Below are 24,419 nucleotides of genomic sequence, written 5' to 3'. Positions count from 1 at the left end.
TAAGATATGTACAAGACCACCACACCAAAAATTGAGGAGGAATTAAGGAAGATTTAATGTAGGCAAGGTTATAATATACCATGTTCATGGTTTGGAAGAGTCATAATTATAAAAATATCAATTGTCACTTAATTGATCCATAGATTTAATTTATTGAACAGAGTGAAAACTGATGAGGTGATTATAAAGTTTATATGGAAATGTAAAGGTTCAGGAATAACCAAGTCTTCCTCGGGGAGAACAAAGCTGGAAGTTAAAGTGCTAGACATCAAGATACATAACAAAGCTCTAAATAGGGAAATACGGTTAATAATGCAAGTAAAAAGAAATAGATGAATGAGGAGTTCCCGTTGTGGCTCAGTGGTTAACAAATCCGACTAGGAACCATGAGGTTGCGGGTTTGATCCCTGGCCTTGCTCAGTGGGTTAATGATCCGGCGTTGCCGTGAGCTGCGGTGTAGGTTGCAGACGCGGCTCGGATCCCGCGTTGCTGTGGCTCTGGCTAGGTCGGCAGCTACATCTCCGATTAGATTCCTAGCCTGGGAACCTCCATATGCCGCAGGAGCAACCCTAGAAAGACAAAAAAAAAAAAAAAAAAAAAAAAAGAAAAGAAGTAGATGAATGAAACAGAAATGAGGGTAAAGAAAACATCATATCTTTTTTGAGCTACATGTCTATTTCTTGCGTTGCTGAAAAGATGCCTTTTCCATAAAAGGTGCTGGTTAAATTGAATGTTCATAGGGAAAAATGAAGCATGACCACCACCTCACTTAACACACAAAAACATACTCAAAGACAAATGTTAAAGTTAAAACAATAAAGCTTTTAAGAATAAATCCTAGGAGAATATCCTTATGACTTTGCAGAGTATCTTATAATATCATATAATAAGGTAGACAAACACGAAAAGTGTTAACCATAAAATAAAAACAATAAATTAGATTACTTTATAATTAATAACTTTTCCTGAAAAACACCAGTAGAAGAGTAAAAACAATAGAATGTGTTTGAACTATATATTTTTAACAAAATATTACTATCTAGAATATATTAAAAATCCAAAAATCAATATGAAGAAGATATACTGGAATAAATAGAAGCGAAAGTGTTCCAAACACCTGGAGCCGCTTTACAAAAGAGAACATCCAAATGGCCAATAAACATACAAACTGCATTCATTTGTTAAATAACATTCAACCTAAAACTACAATATATCTTTACAGCCACCAGATGGCTAAAAGTAAAAAACTTTTTTTTTTAAATGGAGTAACTGGAACTATCACACATTTTTGGTAGGAGTGTAAATTCACAAAAGAAAATTTGGAAACTTGCTTGACAAAACTGACAAAAACTGAGCACACGCACAGCCTATGATCTAACACCTGCACTGCTGGGTATTAACCCAAGTGAAAGGAATGAATTAAACACTCACCAAAAGACACATGCAACACTGTTTCTGGCAACTCTCTGCAAAACCACCTCAAACTCTAAACAGCCTCGTGTCCAATCACAGGACACAGGATGGGGACACCAATCGTGGTGCATTCATCCAATGGAAGCTAAAGAAGAGTGAGCAACTGTAACTCGAAGAACAAGAAGGTGCATCTCTCACAAACAGACACTGAATGAAACAAGCCAGTTGTAAAGACCACGTAGACATTCCGTTTAATCCAGGAAGCTACCTCCCGCGTCACAAGTCGGTAATGGTTATGCTTGATAGGGTGGAGGGCGGGTACAAGGGGACAGGTGTCAGACTGAGTCCTCCAGGAAGCAGATGCTGAGATGGAGTAGACGGCAATCATTTCTTGAGAGGAAACACTTGAAAAATGTAAGCAAATGGATGCTCGGTGGCGGCGAAGTGAAAGTCTCGATAGAGAGTCTGTGCTGCCCGGACACCTGGGCAAGAAAGCAGACCTGAGCCAGAAAAGCCTCAGAGTGTCACGCGGATTTGAGAAAGGCTGAGTCACTCTAGTGACTCACAGAGAGCTCGCCGAAGAGATGAGTTCTCCACTGGGCAGAAACGGCCCAGCTCTAATGGCCCCACCGTGTCCCGTCGTTGGCTGGGGTTGCCCAGAAGACCTGAGCCTCCGCCGCCACAGATGCTAAAGGAGCTGCAGCTCAGGGCACTCAGCTCTCTGAACTCCCAGCAGCAGGAGAGCAAGTCTTTCCTCGAAGACAGATGGGGCACCGTCTCCATGGCTGCCCCGCCCAGCCCCATCGCTGCTGGGAAGTGACCTTCCCTTTACTCCAGTTCAGTTCCTCCTCCAGGTCAGTTCACGTTGAAGATGTTTTGAGCCGCGTGCTCACAATTTGTATATTTTCTGTCATATGCTATGTTTTCATAGAAGAATTTACTAAAAAAATTAGTCTAATATCTTCATGTTTGTCATAATATTTTATTCTTACTTGGGCCAATTCTGGCTTATGACCTATTTTTGTTCAGCCCTGGATCTAAGAATGGCTTTTAATACTAAATAAGAAAAAGAATGTGTGTACACACACACACACACACGAAGACCGGGTCACTATGCTGTACAGCAGAAATTGGCACCACAGTGTAAATCAACCATACTTTAATTTAAAAAAAGACTGGAAAAAGACTGGATTATTTTTTAAAATTTTTTTATTGAAGTGTAATTGATTAAAAATACTGTGTTATCTTCGGTTGTATAGCAAAATGATTCAGTTATACATATGTGTATATACATATATAATATGTATACGGTTTTTGTTTTTTATTTTTTATTAAAGTGTAGTTGATTTGCAGTGGTGTGTCAATTTCTGCTGTACAGCATAGTGACCCGGTCATACATATATATGTATATATATTCTTTTTCTCATACTCTCTTCCATCATGTTCTTTTTTCAATTTGTCGAGGGTGATAAAATACACCCCCCTCCCCCTGAATACACGCAAGGATGTGTGTGTGACAAAGAGCATGTGCGGCCCACAGCCTAAAATATTTACTATCTGGCCCCCTTCAGAAAAAGTTTTTCCCACTTCTGCTTCAGAGGATTTCTCTAGAACTAAGATGTCGTGGGGTTAAGGAAGTTTAAAATTATTAAAGTTCAGCATACTTTTAACTTCTCTTTTACTTATTTTAAAATATTACTATAGTATATTAATTTTTGTTCTATCCTTTTATCTGTAAATATTCTATGTCTAAAATAGAGCTAATTTTAAGAAACCAGTCGATTTCTATGTATTAGGATTGTGAGCAACTTGAAAAACATCTTCTTGGGGGCTTCCTGAGTTACATGACTTATATAAACTATGACCACAGCATGCCATAGTTTCAGAAGTCAGCACATGCCACACACACATAACCATCCACCCCCATCACCCTGACACACACGCACACACACACACACAGTGTTTCCTGGGATGAGGTGAGGCGCTTCCGCCGCCGTCTTGCTCTATGATGCTTTTCTTAGGCCTGGGCACCCGCAGGAAACACCGCAACATGCGATAAAATAGCGTGACATGACTCGTGAGAAAAATAGTTCATCACATGTTGGGCGCAGTGTACTCTCTTCTCAGCAAGAAAGAAAGAGAGGAGGAGGAGTCCCAGGAACCCTGGAGGCTGCCACGAACCGCAAACTGCATCTCTCACTTTAGGAAGCCACTTACGCTCACCTGACCCCACGTGACTCTTTCTGGCCCAGCAGCTTTTCCTGATACTCGCTCAGTTCCCGGGGTCCTCATGTTTCTCGCTGCAACACCAGAAATGTCAGAGGCGCAGCAGAGCCGCAGCAAGGAACCTGCCCCGTGGTGTTCTGTGACCTCCCCCAGAGAATTACCTCTGACTTGCCTACACGCTCGTGCTCACTTCTTCCAGACTTTTCCTTACAAAGGACACAATAGGAAAACATATCGACCACATAGTCACAAGTCTTGTGTTAAAATACCTTGTCTGTCCTTGAGAAGCCGAGGCATTAATGAGGCATCTTGTCCTTGAGAAGCCGAGGCATTAACGAGGAGTCGCGTCCCTCTTACATACAATGAAATGAAAGCGCTTAGAGGATTTGTATCCGTTTTCTGCTGCCGATACCACCAGTCACCTACTACAAACACAGGAACTCGAGCACAAGGCAGATCGACCCCGCTCACTGTCTAGAGCGCACACAAGACGGGTTCAGGGTTTCACCAGGCAAAACCCAGGTGTCAGCGGCATCTACGATTTTCGTCGATGGTTAAGCCTCTTGAGGGCACAGGGCTGTTGGCAGAACTGACACCCTCGCTGCTGCTGAACCGAGTCTTTGGTTTTCCTACAACTGCAGGTGTAGAACCCGCCCTTCCGAGAAGCTGGGCGCATTGCCTGCCGCGAGGCCCTTCGTGTGCAAAACCAGCAGGAAAGGGTCTCCTCCTATCAAACCCCCTCTTGCTTCCAGTCTCTGACTGGCTCCATGTCCAGTCCCTAGACCCACATCTAAAGGGTTCAGGAGAGTAGCTCTGGCCTCCCAAACAAGCTCCCTTTCTTTGAGGCAACAATGCTCGGGGTTCCCATCATAGTGCAGCAGAAATGAATCCAACTAGGAACCATGAGGTTGCGGGTTCGGTCCCTGGCCTCGCTCCGTGGGTTAGGGTCTGGCGTTGCCCTGAGCTGTGGTGTAGGTCGCAGACACAGCTTGGATCTGGCGTGGCTGCGGCTGCGGTGTAGGCCGGCAGCTGCAGCTCCGATGCAACCCCTTAGCCTGGGAAACCGTGGTTTATTCTGAATATGACCTTTGGGAGGAGGAAAAACAAGCGAACCACTAACTAGTCATCTACTAAGTAGTTTACTCTTGTAGATCAAATAATAAGCGACTACTTTTGTAGGTCAATAGTAATACTATATCAACAATCTCCTGTGTTTCTCTTTACAATGTCTGCTCAATATCACATTTCACACGACATTGAAGAAACACCTCTGTGTTCATTCTTAGTCAATAACTCATCCATTCTCTTCTTCCCTTCATTCCCTGGGGTGACGCAGCGCATAGAGGGAAGAACAAGACAACCACCCCAACCCTGACACCTTTCGGGTCTAGTGGGATTGGCGTCCGCACAGGTTTTCACAGCGCAGCTGATGCGAAACCAAGCTGCTGCTGACGGAGCCAAGAGAAGCCGTCCTTGCGGTGCTTGCACGTGTCTAACCTCGCATTGTTTATAAGCCTTTGACAAAAACAAATGGAAACGATAAATTGAGAAGCAGCTCTGTACGACACAGGCTCTGTGACACATGGAGTTTACAGTCTTGGCGAGCAGCCCCCAAGGGGTTCCAGCGTTAGCTGGCTGGCATCTTACTTTGGAAACACCTTTCTTAGTCTCTCAGCAACAGTTAAGATGTGACAAACAACCCCCGTGTCTCCTTTTTTGGCTTCAAATAAAATCGCGTGAGCATATTTAAACATCTACCTTCCTCTGGCTCCTAAGATCCCCTTTCACAGGAGCACTTAATTCATGGCTCTGTGCTTCCGGAAGAGTCTCCTGAGTAGTTTTCCAAACTTTCCTAGAAACTCAAAAGCCTCCTGTGTAACACGAGTCAGAATCCGGTCCCTTCCCAGGTTGTTTTCCATTATTTCATTGGTCAGAGTGCGGGCGATTTTTGTTGCAGACACAGTACTTTCTGCTGTGCTGATGGTAACTCGTTTAAATTATACTATGACGTAAAGACATCTCCCAAATTATTATTAACTTCATTAGGTTGATATAACTACACTAACAAACATACAAAAAATAAATATACAAAATACAAAAAATATATATCCTACATGCACTCTCATCTAATCCCTTCACACTTTGAATTCTTTTTGTTGTTATACTGAACATACACTATTTGGTTAAAGTGCCAAACTTTGAATTCTTATTGCAATATCCTCAAGTGGTTGCCACTCGGTCTCTTCTTGAACACTGAGATGGTAAGAGAAATCACTAGAAAAGAAGTACTTCTCATACTTTTTTCTTAATTTCCAAGCTTTGCATGTGCACTTCCCGTGCAAAATAGTGCATTACAATGTCGTCATGGCTGCACGGAAGGTCTTTTGTGCTGGTTGTGAATTAGAAACCACGCAACTCCCCTTCTCTCCCCAGATATACACTGATCAGACTACATTCTGTATTTGGCCAAAGACACAAATAATTAACAGAAGCTAAGTGGAGCAAACAAGGTAGAAACAGATGTAATATGTCTTTTTTTTTTTTTTTTTTTTTTTGTCTTTTTAGGGCCGTACCTGCAGCATATGGAGGTTCCCAGGCTAAGGGGTCTAATCAGAGCTGTAGCCACCAGCCTACACCACAGACACAGCAACGCAAGATCCAAGCCCCGCCTGTGATCTACACCACAGCTCACGGCAATGCCGGGTACTAACCCACTGAGCAAGGCCAGGGACTGAACCTTCAACCTCATGGTCCCTAGCTGGATTTGTTTCCACTGCACCACGACGGGAACTCCAGATGTAATTTATCTTGATGTGACTTTTCCTGGGCCTCCACTTCCCAGAAAAGGCAGAAACTGACAGCCCTTCGAACCGAGTAGAATGATACCTGATCTGAGAAAACAGCCTGCTCTTTCTTACCACAAGCCTTTCTTATACTCGGGGTTTAACATCTGCTATGGGTGGAATAACAGTCCCCCCCATCCAGAACCTGAGCCTATGTTAAGTTTCCTGGGGAAACCGGAATTAAAATCACAAATCCAATTAGGTTCGCTAATCAGCTGAAGGTAGAATGAGATATTGTTGATCATCCAAGTGAGCACGATGTAATCCCATGTCCTTTATTTATTTTATATTTTTACTTTTTAGGGCTGTGCTTGCAGCCTGTGGAGGTTCCCAGGTTAGGGGTCGATTCAGAGCTACAGCTGCTGGCAGGATTGGAGCCACGCCTGCAACCTACACCAGAGCTCACGGCAACACTGGATCCTTAACCCACTGAGCGAGGACAGGGATGGAACCTGCAACCTCGTAGTTACTAGTTGGATTTGTTTCTGCTGTGCCACAACAGGAACTCCCACAAGTGTCCTTTAAAGTGGAAACAACCCAATGTCCATCGACAGAGGATTGGGTTAGGAAGATGTGGTATATATACACAATGGAATACTACTCAGCCATAAAAAATGACATAATGCCATTTGCAGCAACATGAATGGAACTAGAGACTCTCATACTGAGCGAAATAAGTTAGAAAGACAAAGACAAATGCCATATGATATCACTTATAACTGGAATCTAATATACAACACAAATGAACCTTTCCACAGAAAAGAAAATCATGGACCTGGAGAATAGACTTGTGGCTGCCCGGGGGGAGAGGGAGGGAGTGGGAGGGATCGGGAGTGTGGGGTTATTGGATACAACTTGGAATGGATTTACAAGGAGATCCTGCTGAGTAGCGTTGAGAACTATGTCTAGATACTCATATTGCAACAGAACAAAGGCGGGGGGAATGTATACATGTAAGAGGAACTTGGTCCCCATGCTTTACAGTGGAAAAATAATAATAATAAATTAAAATTTAAAAAAAGACAACATCAAAAAAATAATAAAAAAATAAAGTGGAAGAGGGAGCAGAACAGGAAGTTAGAATGATATGATGTGAAAAGCTGGCTTTGAGGGTAGACAGAGGCAGTCACCAGCCACGGAGTGCAGGTGGCCTTGAGAGCCCGGAAAAGGCCAGGGGACAGATCCTGCCCTAGAACCCTGACAAAGGAATGCGGTCCTGCAGCACCTTGATTTTAGCCCAGTGACTGGTTTCAGCAGTGACTTGGGTTTTAACTCCTGACAGACTTTTAACCTGCAGAACAAGATAATAAATGCATGTTCTTCTAAGTCACTGAATTTGTGGTCATTTAATTCAGCAGCAAATAGAAAATCAAGATGCCTCAATGAGGTTAGTTTAGGCTCTGAAATGGGAATTTCTGTAACAGTGTTTTATTAGGAAGTGTTCCCAGGAGAAATTGGCGAGGGGAGTAGGAAAGAGGGAGCAGGAAGGGAAGCAAGCCACACAGGGAGCCAGAGCCAGCCAGCTCCTGGGACGACCTTGGCTCAGTCCACACGGGAGCTCCCGAGACTGTGCAGGTCATTTCTCAACATCGCCCTTAATCAGATTGCAACAGGACCGAGGTATTAGTCCCCCTCTGACCAGACGTTGCTCACACACTGCCCGGGGTGCTGGGGCCAGAGGAGCAAGCTCCCAGGCATGTTGAGATCTCTGTGCAGCTAAGATAGTGGAATCTGAAAGGCTGAGCGCCTCTGCCTACTAAGGACACAGGTGCTGGCTGTTGGAAGTCAAAGCTGGCTGCCACCTTGTGTATATGAAATGCTGGAGAGACCTGAGGGGAAATGGTTTGAGAGCTAACAGTGCCCGCTCCAGCTGCCTATGCCAGAGGGCTGTTTTCTTAAAATCCATGCATTTCCACTTAAGTGAAGGTAACACAAATTAGACGTTTCCTTGTTTTGATATCAAATTCAGCATCTGTAAGGCTCCATGTCATTGAGGAACGGAAAGCAGAATCAGTGCTCCAATGATGCTGAAAAGCATCTACCTCCTCGGAGCTCTGCCTACTGCTAATAATCGAATCATCGTGGAACACTTTTTGAGTATCTTCAGCTTCCAGGAACAGCCCCTCTGAGAATCTGAGATAATATGCAACACACTTCTCAGACGTCAGTGGCTATAAGATTTAAACCACGCTCTGGATTTCTAAGGATATAGCCTGACCATCCCACACCCCCCGATGTCTCTGTAGTAACTGCTTATAAATGAAGCCATCGCATCGGGAGAATTAGCTGCATCACTGTTCCTCGTGGGCATGCATCACCTTTAGACCATGTGCTCAAACCCAGTTGTTCCCCCTGTAAATCTGCTTCTTTCCCAGCATCTTCCTCCATTAACGACATCGCTCTATTCCGCCTCCCAAGCTAAAGGTGCCAGACTGACTTCTTCTTAAACCCTGCATCGAGGTTGTCATTTAAGTCTTGAGATAGCTTTGCTAGCTGTTTTCACTCTGTGTCCACAACTGTTGACCCAGTGTAAATTCTCATTTTGTTTATGTTGCTGTCATGGCCTAGTGTATTGACTTCAGCCTGACTATCAGAAAAAGCAAAAACCATCATTTTCTTTCCCCACGCCACTTCCTTGGTCAAGAATCTGCAAGGAATCATTTTCCATAGCACCAGGAATATGCCCAAAATACAGCTGAACACTTTCTGCATGAAGGGTCAAAAGCCCTGATCTATCTCTCATTACCGAACATTTTTCTGCTTAATGTCACCTTGTTTGCTTTATAGCCTTTTCACAATTTGAAATTACATGTCTCTTTGTTCAATGATGTATTTACTATTTATTTAATTAAACTATAAGCTCCCAAAGACAAGAGCTAGGCCTTTTCATTCACTGTATATCTTAGGCTTACTATAGGCTACTACAGACAAATAAAAGGTACTCAAAAAATAGACATTCCCCTCGTGGCTCAGTGGTTAACAAACCTGACTAGCATCCATGAGGATGCAGGTTCAATCCCTGGCCTCTCTCAGTGGGTTAAGGATCTGGCTTTGCTGTGAGCTGTGGTGTAGTTTGCAGACGTGGCTCAGATCCTGCATTGTTGTGGCTGTGGTGTAGGCCGGCAGCTGTAGCTCTGATTAGATCCCTAGCCTGGGAACCTCCATATGCTGCAGGGGTGGCCATAAAAAGACAAAAACAAACAAACAAAAAAACCATTGACTTATTTAATGGAGAAAGGAAGTAAAGACAAAGAAAGGGAAGGAGGAAGAAGGACTTACTCTGCTCTCCTCACTTGACCACCTGCTTCCTTCCTCACCCCCACCTCGCACTCATTCGTCTAGATCATTCTTGTCTTTGCCTTTGTTTGTGCTGCCTCCCTACCCTCTGTATCTCCTTGCTTTCTCTCCAAATCAGATCTGATCACAAGACAAGTCCCATCTCATCTCGGCTTTTCCTCATTCCTCCACCTGTGTCCCTCCAACCAGAGATGGTTTTCATGTCAAACGTCTCTTGTAGTTTCCATCAGTATAATTTGGAGCATTGGTGACATATCTTCTCAGGGTGCCATCTAATGGTTTGACGATTTGCTATTGTTTCTGCACACAGACGGTCCTCTACCTGCCTGCCACCAGAGCCCTTCTCCGCTCTTTCCCAGCTGCTCCGCACTGTTCACCTGCATTTCCCAGGCTCCCTACCCTCAGCTTCCCAGAAGTTTAGCAAAGGGAGAGACTCATGGAAGATTAGGAAGGGGGGCGGGGGGCAGGATATTCCTGTTTCCAGTGGCTCTTCTTGCAGGTACTCTATTTTATCCACGGCTCCAACTCCCGCCAGGCAGGTAGAGCTACTCAGATGCCCAGTTTCTGGTTTCCAGTAATATCATCTCTTCCCTTGTTTCTCTCTTCACTGGGAAAGTAAGGGCTTCCTGCCGTAGCTAATCTCCGGGTCGCCCCCAACCAAAACCGGCTTAGCTCCTCAGTTCTTCTATGCATGTACCTGAAACGCCCTGAACTGACTTTCTTACATTTGAAGGACTTCACGTGGTTTCTTTTTTTCAGGCAAGACCCTGCCCATATGCTTTAACTATTTTCTGTGATATAAGATTTTCCTATATCCTTCTACAGCTGGTATGTTGGTTTTTGTTTGTTTGTTTGTTTTGCTTTTAAGGGCCATGTGTGCAGCATATGGAAGTTCCTAGATTAGGGGTCAAATCAGAGCTGCAGCTGCCAGCCTATGCACAACACACCACCACAACGGCCACAGCAAGGAGGGGTCCCAGCTGCTTCTGTGACCTACACCACAGCTCACGGCAGCGCCAGATCCCGAAGCCACTGAGCAAGGCCAGGGATCGAACCCACATCTTCATGGATCCTAGTCGGGTTCATTTCCACTGAGCCACAACAGGAACCCCCTGATTTTTTTTTTTTTTTTCAATGAGCTCTCGGTGCTTATACCAGAAACAATCACCTGGAAAGTACTTCTCTGTTCTCTACAACCAAGATTCAAACAGCATATTCCCCCAACTCACTGGAGAACTGCAGTTCAGTTTTCTGCTGGGATAAAGCAAAGTCCTCAAACTGTGATTCTGACTAAGCCACAGCCATCAGGGAAAATGAGTGTCCTCTGTGTGTTTCGCATTACACATAAAATAAGCTTGCTACCTTCCCTCCTGCTTTTGCGTACAACCATCTATAGTAAAAGCATTAGCTAAGACTCTAAAGATAAGAATTAGCATTATATTGGAAGTTTGCAGTCTCTGCTTTCAAGCACCACAAATATAACCTATGTATCAATTAATAAAGAAAACTCATTTAAGTCATTTTACCCTCTTCACCAGGATGTAACAAAGCTATAGCAGCACACATGTCTTTTAAGCGAATCTTTCTTCCTGCCCAGCCCACTACTGACTGCATCCCATATGTCGTATTTCCCACTGTCTTCTGCTTTTCCTAGTGGACAGTGCAGTTCCCGAGCACCCGAGTACAAAGTAGAGCGATACAATCTCAGCAGAAAGGAAGACAAGCTTCTCGAAGACGGGACAGCGTGGCCGAAAGGCACTCGCCCTGGGCTGCTCAGGAGTGGAAGTGCGGTCTTTGCAAGTCAGTGAAAGGCTTAGTTTCCTCATTTTCAGCCTCCTCATCTTCAACATGCAGGACTAGACTGAAGGATCTATTAAGAGCCTTCAGCTTAAAAAATAAATAAATACAAAAGAACAAAAACAAGAACGGGTGACACTTCCTTTTTGATCCCAACACAAGCGCAGTTGCACATCCTCTGTGAACTGACGGAGGACCCGGAGGCAGAGATGTCAGCAGACGACGCCAACATGTTTGTAATTCATGAACCGCCTCGGTCATGGACAGCTGAACACTGACCAAACGGAGAAACGATCCTGACAAGAGGTAAGCAAGTCCAGAATCCTCAGAGCTGCAAAAATGTAATGCTTAGTTAATGCTATTATATGATCTTACAGCTATGAGAATTCAGAGGGGTTTTTTTTAACCTTTCCAAGGAAATCGTTCTCTCGTTGGGAAATCATTTGAAAGCTACACAATCTCTTTCCTGATAAAAATCAAACAAAAATTAACATGTGGCCTGCGAAAATTGTATGTATAACTTCTGGGTATCCATGAACCTAGAGAGGTCTATCCGTGCGACCCCTGACCAAGTCGTTGCCGTCATTTAAAAGGTAAGTGACTTGGAGTTCCCGTGGTGACTCGGTGGTAGCAAACTCAACTAGTATCTTTGAGGATGCAGGTTCAATCCCTGGCCCTACTCAGTGGGTTAAGGATCTGGCTTTGCTGTGAGCTGTGGTGTAGGCCACAGAGGTGGCTCATATCTCGTGTAGGCCAGTGGCAACCGCTCCAGTTCTACCCCTCACCTGGGAATTTCCATATGCCCTGGGTGCGGCCCTAAAAAGACAAACAAAACAAAACAAAACAAAAAAACAAGTGACAGACTTGAAACTCAAATAATTTAAATAGATAGTTCAAAGACATCAAGATATTTAGGTTGCAAACTGTTCTAAAACACAGATCTCTCAGTTATTCTTTCACTTCAAACTGCCTCTTATTTGGCTTGGAAATGTTAAGATAATTAATATTATTGATAAAATAACTTAAAAGGTTATTAACTAACATTATTGATGTTAAAAAAGTAAAAGTATCATTTGAACCCAGTGGTAAAATGTCCAAGATATAAGATGAAAAAAATCACTAATGGAAGACTTGGAAAGCAGTACAGAAGGGAGTGGCTCTTTTTTTCCTTAAGAGTAGTACAGCTCAAAGAGCTTTCTAACAGAAGATCAGCAGATAAAGTTCATTCCAAAGTTCTCTTTTTCTACATAAACTGATCAATTTATTGAATAGCCTGATGGGGTTCCACACCCAAACTGAGGCTGCTTTGAGGGGACAGCTCCTAAGATGAGCGCCGAAGATCTGTTCTGACTCGGCAAGCGCCCTCCCACGCCCTCCCGTTCCCTGGCTCTCCCCAGCAGACAGCTAGCCGACACTTTGGCCTGGGTCTCCAGAGAATCTACACATCTCCTATCAAACGGTTGTTGCCACAACACCTGCTGGTTTTGAAAACACCCTGAGGTTTCCATTGCTCCACCCTCTGTTACAAATGAGGTCAGTTGTTTTGGGAGGAGACGCAGAGCTTTCTAACCGACTGCCTGATTCTCCTTCCGGGCAGAATGTATGAGCCGTGGCCCTGGAGCAGTGTGGGCACGCTGGTAAGAGACACTGCTTTGAAACGGAGTGCTGCGTGGAAGGGGGCAAAGAGCAGCCCCAGCTTTTCTTGCTTTGCCTCTCTCGGCACGGAGACCTCCACCTCACAAGCAAGGGGGACAGGTCGCGTCTCTGTCCCAGGAGTTGGGGGCGGCGTGGAAGGGCCCCTACTGCGGGTCATCCCTGCTCAGAACTTGGGTTCCACGACAGACAGCTGGGAGCAGGACGAGCCGCGCTGTTTTCGTGCCCCTCCTAGGAAAGCAGCTCTGTGACTTGGAGCTGGAAGGAGAGGGAGCCCTGCGTTCCTGGTCCCACACGTCTGGAGTGGCGTCTGCATCGCGCAGAGATGGGCGCACAGGAGAGCGTGGCTCTTGGTTCCAATACCACTGACCCTGGCTGTTCTTGCCGTGTTGCAGTAGCTTTTCCTGAGTGAATATGTCTTCGTTTGCTGGATGCCTTGAGATCCATTACCAGAGACTTTAAGTGGCTGTGGTTTTTGTTGTTGCTTTTGTGGGTTTTTTAAATTAGTTTTGCTGGGAAGCAGGTCCACGGAGCTCCTTACACTGTCCCGCTGGAGGTGGCACCTCCACACTGTCTTATTTTATTTTTGAAAATCTTGAAATCCCTTGGGGGGAACAAAACCCTCTATAAAGGAAATAGTTTGGTCTTTATTTTATAGATAAAGAAATTGTTCTTATTTCACATCAAAATTCATTGATGAGAAAGGATTTGAACAGAGTCCTTACAAATGCAGACTTCAAAGCGCCTTCTCCTAATGCATCACACTAGCAAATTTACTACTGAGATACAGAAGAGAAATGCTCACTTCCAGAAGACAGATTTTGAAGTACGGAGAGGTGTTATACTAGGTATCGTAGTGACCCGTCACCTCGTATTAGTTTATATTCTGAGTATGGGAGGAGTGTGTGGCCACAGAGGTGACTGAATAGAGCTGTTGCTGAATTAACACAAAAGGGAGCTGCGGTGAGGACATTTTCCCAGCTTTGTCCTTTCCATTTTTAATATCAGTCCATGATCACTTTAAGATAAGACATAACAATTTTGTAGATCATGAGGAGAAATTCTGTGTGGAAATGGTAGAGGTAAACAGTCTGAAAAGCAAGAGTATCTAAGCAAAGATAAATGACACTTAAGAGCAGTTGGGTCACTAAGAGCCTTCATAGGTTGTATATCAACCTGATATTTCAAAACAACAGCGAGCACAAAAATAGATAAGCAACCAGTTTGCAAACACTATGTAACCACTTAAAACTTGGCTACTTATTCTTTGCACATTGTCTAGAAATTTTTAATTAAGCTAGAGAGCCAAATTAAATTAAACAATGAGTATTTTACTTAATGTATAATTATATTGTTAATGAATTTGAAAACGTTTTCTAGATAACGACAGCATAGTATATATCTAATATATATTTTATGTAATGAAATATAAAATTATCAGTATCATATAGAATGCATTCTGTGCTAAGGTGGTTGTATACCTGGAAATTTTGCTAAAATTATATATGTATATAAATATTTTGCATTTTTAGGGCTGCACCCGAGGCATATGGAGATTCCCAGGCTAGGGGTCAAATTGGAGCTACAGCCACCAGCCTACGCCACAGCCACAGCAACAGGATCCAAGTCGTGTCTGTGACCTACACCACAGCTCACGGCAATGCCAGATCCTTAACCCACTAAGCGAAGCCAGGGATTGAACCCAAAACCTCATGGTTACCAGTTGGATTTGTTTCCACTGTGCCACAACGGGAACTCCTAAAATTATATTTTAAATAAGAATTTAAAATAGTTCTAACAAATATTTTTGGTTTTGCTTTAAGGATGTCATTTATTTTGAGCAATATTTTTAAAGTATGAAATTTTTTTTATTTTTTATTTTTTGGAAATGACATACTTTTAGGAGTTCCCGTCATGACTCAGCGGAAACGAATCTGACTAGGATCTATGAGGATGCAGGTTCGATTCCTGGCCTTGCTCAGTGGGTTAAGGATCCAGCGTTACTGTGAGCTGGGGTGTAGGTCGCAGATGCGGCTCAGATCCCGCCTTGCGTAGGCCGGCAGCTATATCTCCAATTAGAGCCCTAGCTTAGGAACCTCCATATGCCAAGATGCAGCCCTAAAAAGCAAAAAAAAAAAAAAAACCGGAAGAAAGAAAGAACACACTTTTATGTGACTGAGGTCTAAACGCTTAGCAACTTGCAGTAAATGGCACCGACTATCTGACGGCAGTTACTGAAGTTAATGGCATTGTCATGAGGACATCATTTGTCCAAATATGATGCTCAGCCCACCTGCAAAAGCAAGTCCTAGAATCCTGCTTGTGGATGTAGATCTCTGAGCCCCATCCTGCATCCTTCAGATCAGGATTTCTGGCACTGTGACCTAGGAATCCACGTTTCTTTTTTCATCATCCCCAGGTGATGCTTAGCTCTACCATGGATCAAACAACCAAATCCTAATACATGTATCCTGAACATCCAGCCTATTCCCCAGATACCAAATATCATACGGGGATAAAGCAAAGAGCCTCTGAAGGCTCTTCAGAGATGAGCAGTCGGAGAGGTGAAGGGGTGGTCACGAACGGCACACCTATGCCACCAGCGATTACCCACCACCGATGCCAGGATTCAGAGGTGATACGCAAAAACTGCGTCGGTGAAGCAGAATATAGAAATGGAGAAGAGCTTGTATTTGGTATAAATAAAATACATGATCAGAACAAATAAAAAGTGTTTAGTGTGTGAATGAGAGTAATTATAGTCCTCAATCAGTCCTGGCATATGATACAGTCGTTTAAGTTGGATATTTCTGTTTTGACAGTAGACGTATAAAAGGGATGAACGGCAGAAAAACCCCTGATTTCTCCTTTTTTATGTGAGGTTAAATGGGTAATGGCATATTGAAGAACCAGAATTTCCTCAAAGGTCATTTGAAGCAAAGCCCTCTAATTATTCACTTTTTACAGATACTAATTATATTTTCACTCATGCTTTTCAGTATTTCAAAATAAAATTGCTCTTCATTTTTATGCCAAAACATCTTTACAAAAGTTGTTACAGATTATTTCCAGTACCTTTTGCTCAGCCATTTGGCATCGTCACTGTTCAGGCAACGATGTTCATATGGTAATAGTTAAGTTTGTTTTTCACTAGGGCCCTCTCATCCAAATTTTCCATTTCCAGCCTGCACATGCTGAACTCTAGAAAGTGTTTTAATTATTTTATTTGACTATGGGTATTTCTAATTCAATTAATATCAAATATGTTGGATATGTTGCTTTTTTTTTTTTTTTTGCTTTCTAAAGAGTGAGCTTTGCTAATTTAAGATTCTTTAGAGCTTATTTTTCAGGTCATAGTTGGTCAGGCAGACTCGGGTTTGAGTTTCAACGCTGCCTCTTCTCAGCTGCGTGCCATTAGGAGAGTGTTATTAACCTCTTTGAAACTCTCTTTCACCATCTTGGATTGTACGCTCCAGAGTTCCCCAGATGAAACTGGAAACTGGCCCCCACCCATGGAGGGAGGAGAGACCAAAGAAAGAGGCAGATCACTCTAGATCGGTAGATGGTAGATTTAAAAAGCAAGGGAACTTGCCTGCAAGACTTATCTTGTGCGGCTGCAGAAGGGTAAATTTCCCCACCCGCCTGCCAGAATCTTAGAAGTTTATATTCAGGTCTTTGTGGGGTTCAGTCATGTGTACTGTCCATTTGGTCTTCACAACACATTGCTCTCAAGGGTCCACCCTTGAAAATGGCTCCCACTGCGGGAATGGTGGGCAGAACGTACATTCTGGGGACTGGGAGGGGGTGAGGAGCTTTCAATGGCCCAGGTGCAGCTTATGGGTCAACCGTCAACCCCCAGTCACGTCTTCCCAATGACCACTTCCAACATCTCGTCCTTAAAATGAGATAGCACTTACTGTGCCTTGGTGTCAAGATGAAAGGAGTTGTTTGAAATAATGCACAGAGTACTTGGGACATAGTCATTAATTATTACTACTGTCTAATAAGTAACCCCAGAACGATAGAACTAAACATTTCACATTGCTTCCCATTTTATAGATTAGGGATTTGAGGGATGCTTAGCTGGGCCATTCGCCCTGACAGTCCCTGATAAGGTTGCACTCAGATGTTGGCTGGGACACAGTCATAGGAAAGGCTGAAGGGGCTGACTGTCAAAGGCAGCTCTCAAATGCTGACACTTAGAGCTGATCATAGGCCAGAGGCTTAGCTGGGCTATTGACTAGAGGGTCTACTCTTGTCTTCTCCAGCATCGTGGTATCAGGATAATCAGGCTTACGCTCTGGTTTCTGACTTCTCTCCAAGAGAGCCAGGTCTGGCCGTGAAGTTACAGAGCTCACATCTACGAAATTCTGTTAATTATATGATGGTCACCAAAGCTGGTCCAGGTTCAAAGAGAAGGAACTTTAGACCCCAAATCTTGATGGGAAGAAATTAAAACAATTTCTCTTAAAACTACCACTTGATCCTACAGATTTGAGATATGCATAGTCCATGCAATTGAGGTTAATTCTCTCTCAAGTTTTCACACTTATATACCAGAAGTATTATATATATTCCTGATATTAGTTATTATATATACTTCCATAGATAATTTATATATAAATTCTCCTAATGTCTACATCTATTGGTCAATAAATATATATACTAGAAGTATCTACCAATTATTAAAATAGATTAGTAGAGGGAAGGCAAGATGGTGGAAGAGTAGGGGGACACGCTTGCCCTCTCCCACAAACACAAAAAAAAAAAAACACATCTACAGGTTAAACAACTTGCACAGAACAGCATTAATCGCTGGCAGAAGAACCTGAACTCCAATAATGGCAAGAATCTTGTGACATAACTGGGTAAAACAAGAGCAAAGAGGAGAGTGAGAGAAGGGGATTTGGGGCTGGACGGGCGCTCCCATAAGGGAACTGTGGAGGAGAAAGGGATCCCACACCCTGGAAAGTCACCTACTCGATGGAAAGATCAACCGAATCGGAGGGATCTCCAGATGCAGAATAGAGCGCAGCCTAAGTCTGAGATCTGAAGAGGAGAGTGAGAACCTAACAGATCATCTGAACTACTGGCACAGTCACCAAAAACGGAGATGCTTGGGTGGGGGCTGGGCACAGAGACCTCGGCTCTGGAGGTTAGTCCCAGGAGTGGTCTGGGGTGGGCGGTGTGGAGACTGCTTGGGGGACTAGGAACCGGTCGGTCGGGTTGGTGGGGCAGAGACTGCCTGGGAGACTAGGAAGCTGAGCATCACAGATGGAGGGAGCAATACGATAAGGGCCGGGGAATGGAAAGCCACATCAGATGGAACCTGGGAGAAGAGCTGGATCTGCAGGAGAGACAAGGCACCAGTGTTGGGGAGGGGAGAGGAGGAGGTATGGGCCACCATAGAACACTCCCCATGCCACAGCGAGCTCACATGCCTGCCAGCTATCAGAAAGCTGTGTTTCCCAGTGCATCCCCCCTTCCCCTCCCCCACGTGCATGTGTGCTGGACCTGAGGCTGCCTGCCATCCCAGAGGGCTGGCCTCACCATTTGCAGGAAGTCGACCACCGCAGGAGCTTTCCCTGCCCTGGCCTGCCTGCCCTCTGGAGGGGCTACACCCCCCACAGAGCAGCACCCAGCACCACCAGCCCCCTGGAAAAGGCCCACAGCCCAGAAAAGCTAGTACAAGCTCAGCCCAGCTGTGCAAAATCTGCCTCCATTGCAGGGTGGTCCTGCCAATTCCAGCTGCCCTGGGGAAGAGACCCTTGGTTCTCAGCAGCCCAGCTAGCCACTTCAGCCCTTGGGGGGTGCTGCACTCCCGTGGAACAGCTGCCCAGCACCACCTGCCCCCTGCAAGAGCACCCACAGCCCAGAAAAGCTAGAACAAGCTCAGCCTGGCTGTATAAAATCTGCCTCCATTGCGGGGTGGCCCTTCCAATTACGGCTGCCCTGGGGAAGAGACCCTTGGGTTCTCAGCAGCCCAGCTAGCCACTTCAGCCCTTGGGGGGTGCTGCACTCCCGTGGAACAGCTGACCAGCACCACCAGCCCCCTAGAAGAGTCCCACAGCCCAGAAACACCAGAGCAAGCTCTGCCTGGCTGTGTGAAATCTGCTTACATTGTGGTGCAAACCTCCCAATCCTGTCTGCCCTCAGGAAGTCCTCCTTTGCTTAAGAGTGACCCTGTCACCCCGCCCACCCCCAAGAAAAGCCACGCTACCTCAAAGAAGATCGACCAACAACGCCAGCCCTCAGGAAACATTCCACAGCAGTGCCAAGGCAAACCCTGCATGGCCACGGGGAGTACAACTCCACCAAGAAAAGAAAAACAACAAGCAAGATGAAGAAGCTGAGAAATCACCCCCAGTTAAACCAACAGGAGAACTCACCTAAAGCAGACAACAATGAAACAGATCTCTGCAGTCAGACAGACCTGGAGGTCAAAAGAGAAATAGTGAAAATACTGAAGGAATTAAGAGGAGATATGGACAATAATGCAGATGCCCTCAGAAAGGAACTAGAAAATATAAGGAGGAGCCAAGAAAAACTAGAACATTCATTTGCATAGACACAAACTGAACTAAGGGCAGTAAAAACCAGAATGAATAATGCAGAAGAACAAATTAGTGATGTGGAAGATAGAATAATGGTAATCACCCAATCAGGTCAGCAGACAGAAAACCAAAGGAAAAAACATGAAAGCAATATAAGAGACCTATGGGATAACATAAAGCAGGCCAATCTACGCATAATAGGAATTTTAGAAGGAGTAGAAAAAATAAGAGGATGGAAAATATATTTGAAGAAATTATCGCTGGAAACTTCCCAAATCTAAAGGATACTGAGTTCAAAATACAGGAAGCTCAGAGGGCCCTGAACAAGTTGAACCCAAATAGACCCACACCAAGACACATTACAATAAAAATGGCAAAAGTTAATGATAAAGAGAGCATCCTAAAGGCAGCAAGAGAAAAGCAAAATGTTACTTATAAGGGAACCCCCATAAGGTTATCAGATGATTTCTCTACAGAAACTCTACAGGCCAGGAGGGAATGGCAAGAGATATTTAAAGTGCTAAAAGGAAAAAATATGCAACCTAGAATACTCTATCCAACAAGAATATCATTTAAAATGGGAAATAAAAATTTTCCCAACAAACAAAAGCTAAAAGAATACAGCAATACAAAACCCAGGCTAAAAGAAATATTGAAAGGGCTTCTCTAAACCAAAAAGAAAGGATTGAGGAAACCACAGTCAGAGAGCAGTCACTCAAATAAGCCAGCATACAGATTTAATCATGAACATGTTTAAAACAAAATAAAATTAAAAAGGAAAAAAGAGTCATCAAAATCATAAAATGTGGGCAAGGGGTGTGAGGAAATAAATAGACTCTTTTTTTAAATTTTTTCTTTTTTTTTTTTTGGTCTGTTTCTCTTCTTAATTTTAGTATAGTAATGAAGTGTTTGAACCTACAGGACCATCAGGCTAAAACACATAACTATAGGAAGGGGTTAGCATACTTAAAAAAGAGGGCAACCACAAATCAAAACCAAACACTGCATTTGCAAAAAAATGAAAAGAAAAACACTCAAGCAGAAAATAATCAGAGACCATCCAACCAAAAAAAAGAAAGGAAGAATGGAGAATCATAGAATCAACTGGAACAAAAGGTTTAAAATGGCAATAAATAATCATCTATCAATTATCACCTTAAATGTCAGTGGACTGAATGCTCCAATCAAAAGACACAGAGTGGCTGAGTGGATAAAAAAGCAAAAACCTTCAATCTGCTGCCTACAAGAAACCCACCTTAGGACAAAAGATACATATAGATTGAAAGTGAAGGGGTGGGAAAAAATATTTCATGCCAATAGACATGACAGGAAAGCAGGAGTTGCAACAGTCATATCAGACAAAATAGACTTTAAAACAAAAGACATAAAGAAAGACAAAGAAGGACACTATTTAATGATTAAGGGATCCATCCAAGAAGAGGATATTACTATCGTCAACATATACGCCCCAAATACAGGAGCACCCAGATACATACAACAAATATTAACAGACATAAAGGGAGAACTTGTTGGGAATACAATCATAGTAGGAGACTTTAATACCCCGCTCACATCAATGGACAGATCCTCCAGACAGAAAACCAATAAAGCAACAGAGATCCTAAAGGAAACAATAGAAAAGTTAGACTTAATTGACATCTTCAGGACACTACATCCAAAAAAATCAGAATACACATTCTTCTCAAGTGCACATGGAACATTCTCAAGAATTGACCACATATTGGGACACAAAGCTAACCTCAACAAATTTAAGAGCATAGAAATTATTTCAAGTAACTTCTCTGACCACAATGGCATGAAACCAGAAATCGACCACAGGAAAAGAAATAAGAAAAAACCTACTATATGGAGACTAAACAACATGCTACTAAAAAACCAATGGGTCAATGGGGAAATCAATAAGGAAGTTAAAAAATACCTTGAGACAAACAATAATGAAAACACAACCTCTCAAAATCTATGGAACGCTGCAAAAGCAGTGCTCAGAGGGAAATTCATAGCGATGCAGGCCTTTCTCAAAAAAGAAGAAAGATCTCAAATTGATGACTTAACCCTCCACCTAAACAAATTAGGAAAAGAAGGACAAAAAAAGACCTAAAGTCAGCAGAAGGAAGGAAATTATAAAGATCAAAGAGGAAATCAATAAAATAGAGATTCAAAAAACAATAGAGAAAATTAGTAAAACCAAGAACTGGTTCTTTGAAAAGGTACACAAATTGACAAACCCCTGGCTAGACTCACTAAGAAGAGGAGAGAAAGAACCCAAATAAACAAAATTAGAAATGAAAAAGGAGAAATCACAATGGATACTGCACAAATACAAAATACCATGAGAGAATACTATGAACAACTATATGCCAACAAATTTGACAATTTTCTAGAATCTTACAGCCTGCCAAAACTGAATCAAAAAGAAACAGACCAACTGAACAAACCAATCACTGGAAATGAAATTGAAGATGTCATAAAAACACTCCCTGCAAATCAAAGTCCAGGACCAGATGGCTTCACAGGCAAATTCTACCAAACGTACAAAGAGGATCTTGTGCCCATCCTCCTTAAACTCTTTCAAAAGGTCGAAGAAGAAGGAACACTCCCAAAGACATTCTATGAGGCCACCATCACCCTCATTCCAAAACCAGACAAAAATACCACCAAAAAAGAAAACTGTCGGCCAACATCTTTGATGAACATAGATGCAAAAATTCTCAACAAAATCTTAGCCAACCGAATCCAACAGCATATCAAAAAGATCATACACCAGGTTCACAAGGATGGTTCAACATACACAAATCAATCAACGTCATATGCCACATTAACAAAAGAAAAGTCAAAAACCATATGATCATCTCAATAGATGCAGAAAAAGCATTTGACAAAGTCCAACATCCATTCATGATCAAAACTCTTACCAAAGTGGGTATAGAGGGAACATTCCTGAATATAATCAAAGCCATTTATGATAAACCCACAGCAAATATAATCCTCAATGGGGAAAAACTGAAAGCCTTCTCACTCAAATCTGGAACAAGACAGGGATGCTCACTCTCACCACTGCTCTTCAACATAGTTTTGGAAGTCCAGGCCACAGCAATTAGACAAACAAAAGAAATAAAAGGCATCCAAATAGGAAGAGAAGAGATAAAACTGTCACTGTATGCAGATGACATGATACAAAACATAGAAAACCCTAAGGACTCAACCCCAAAACTACTTGAACTGATTAATAAATTCAGCAAAGTAGCAGGATATAAGATTAACATTCAGAAATCAGTCGCATTTCAATATACCAACAATGAAATATTAGAAAAGGAATACAAAAATACAATACCTTTTAAAATTGCACCTCACAAAATCAAATGCCTTGGAATACACCTCACCAAGGAAGTAAAGGACTTATATGCCGAGAACTATAAAACTTTAATCAAAGAAATTAAAGAAGATGTAAAGAAATGGAAAGATATTCCATGTTCCTGGATTGGAAAAATCAATATTGTGAAAATGGCCATACTACCCAAAGCAAACTACAGATTCAATGCAATCCCTATCAAATTACCCAGGACAGTTTTCACAGAGCTAGAACAAACAATCCAAACATGTATATGGAACCACAAAAGACCCAGAATTTCCAAAGCAATCCTGAGAAACAAAAGCCAAGCGGGGGGCATAACTCTCCCAGACTTCAAGCAATATTACAAAGTCACAGTCATCAAAACATTGTGGTACTGGTATCAAAACAGGCAGACAGACAGACCGATGGAACAGCATAGAGAACCCAGAAATAAACCCAGACACCTATGGTCCATTAATCTTTGACAAGGGAGGCAAGAACATCAAATGGGAAAAAGAAAGTCTATTCAGCAAGCATTCCTGGGAAACCTGGACAGCTGCATGCAAAGCAATGAAATTAGAACACACACTCACACCATGCACACAAATAAACTCAAAATGGCTGAAAGACTTAAATATAAGACAGGACACCATCAAACTCCTAGAAGAGAACATAGGCAAACACTCTCTGACATCAACCTCATGAATATTTTCTCAGATCAGTCTCCCAAAGCAACAGAAATAAGAGCAAAAATAAACCAATGGGACCTAATCAAACCTACAAGCTTTTGCGCAGCAAAGGAAACCAAAAAGAAAACAAAAAGGCAACTTACAGAATGGGAGGAAATAGTTTCAAATGATGCAACAGACAAGGACTTAATCTCTAGAATATATAAGCAATTTATACAACTCAACAGCAAAAAAAGCCAATCACCCAATGGAAAAATGGGCAAAAGACCTGAATAGACTGTTCTCCAAGGAAGATATACAGATGGCCAACAAGCACATGAAAAAATGCCCAACATCGCTGATTATAAGAGAAATGCAAATCAAAACTACCATGAGATACCACTTCACACCAGTCAGAATGGCCATCATTAATAAATCCACAAATAACAAGTGCTGGAGGGGCTGTGGAGAAAAGGAAACCCTCCTGCACTGTTGGTGGGAATGGAAACTGGTACAGCCACTATGGAGAACTGTGTGGAGGTACCTTAGAAATCTATACATAGAACTTCCATATGACCCCGCAATCCCACTCTTGGGCACGTATCCAGACAAGAGT

At 43.0% G+C, this 24,419-nt stretch overlaps 1 long non-coding RNA gene across 9 annotated transcripts in view; it reads left to right on the top strand.

Moving 5' to 3' along the window:
- LOC102167132 (uncharacterized) overlaps positions 1 to 24,419 on the top strand; it is a 659,279-nt gene that overhangs the window by 616,763 nt on the left and 18,097 nt on the right. For 3 of the 9 annotated variants that reach the window (XR_014813526.1, XR_014813525.1, XR_014813527.1), the window contains exons 5-6: positions 11,434 to 11,882; positions 13,174 to 15,960. This is a non-coding gene — a long non-coding RNA (uncharacterized LOC102167132). Of the gene's footprint in view, positions 1 to 11,433; positions 11,883 to 13,173; positions 15,961 to 24,419 lie in introns of those variants that run through there. The other 6 variants (XR_014813524.1, XR_014813529.1, XR_014813528.1 and 3 more) reach the window with 2 other exon arrangements.

The sequence above is a fragment of the Sus scrofa genome, chromosome 8 (assembly GCF_054392235.1).
Source record: "Sus scrofa isolate SSC_HxYL_T2T_F1_AM1 chromosome 8, Sscrofa_HxYL_maternal_Yorkshire_Landrace_v2.0, whole genome shotgun sequence".
Classification (NCBI taxonomy): Eukaryota; Metazoa; Chordata; class Mammalia; order Artiodactyla; family Suidae; genus Sus; species Sus scrofa.
The sequence above is the reverse complement of the archived record's forward strand: the minus strand, read 5'-3'. Positions and strand labels throughout refer to the sequence as shown.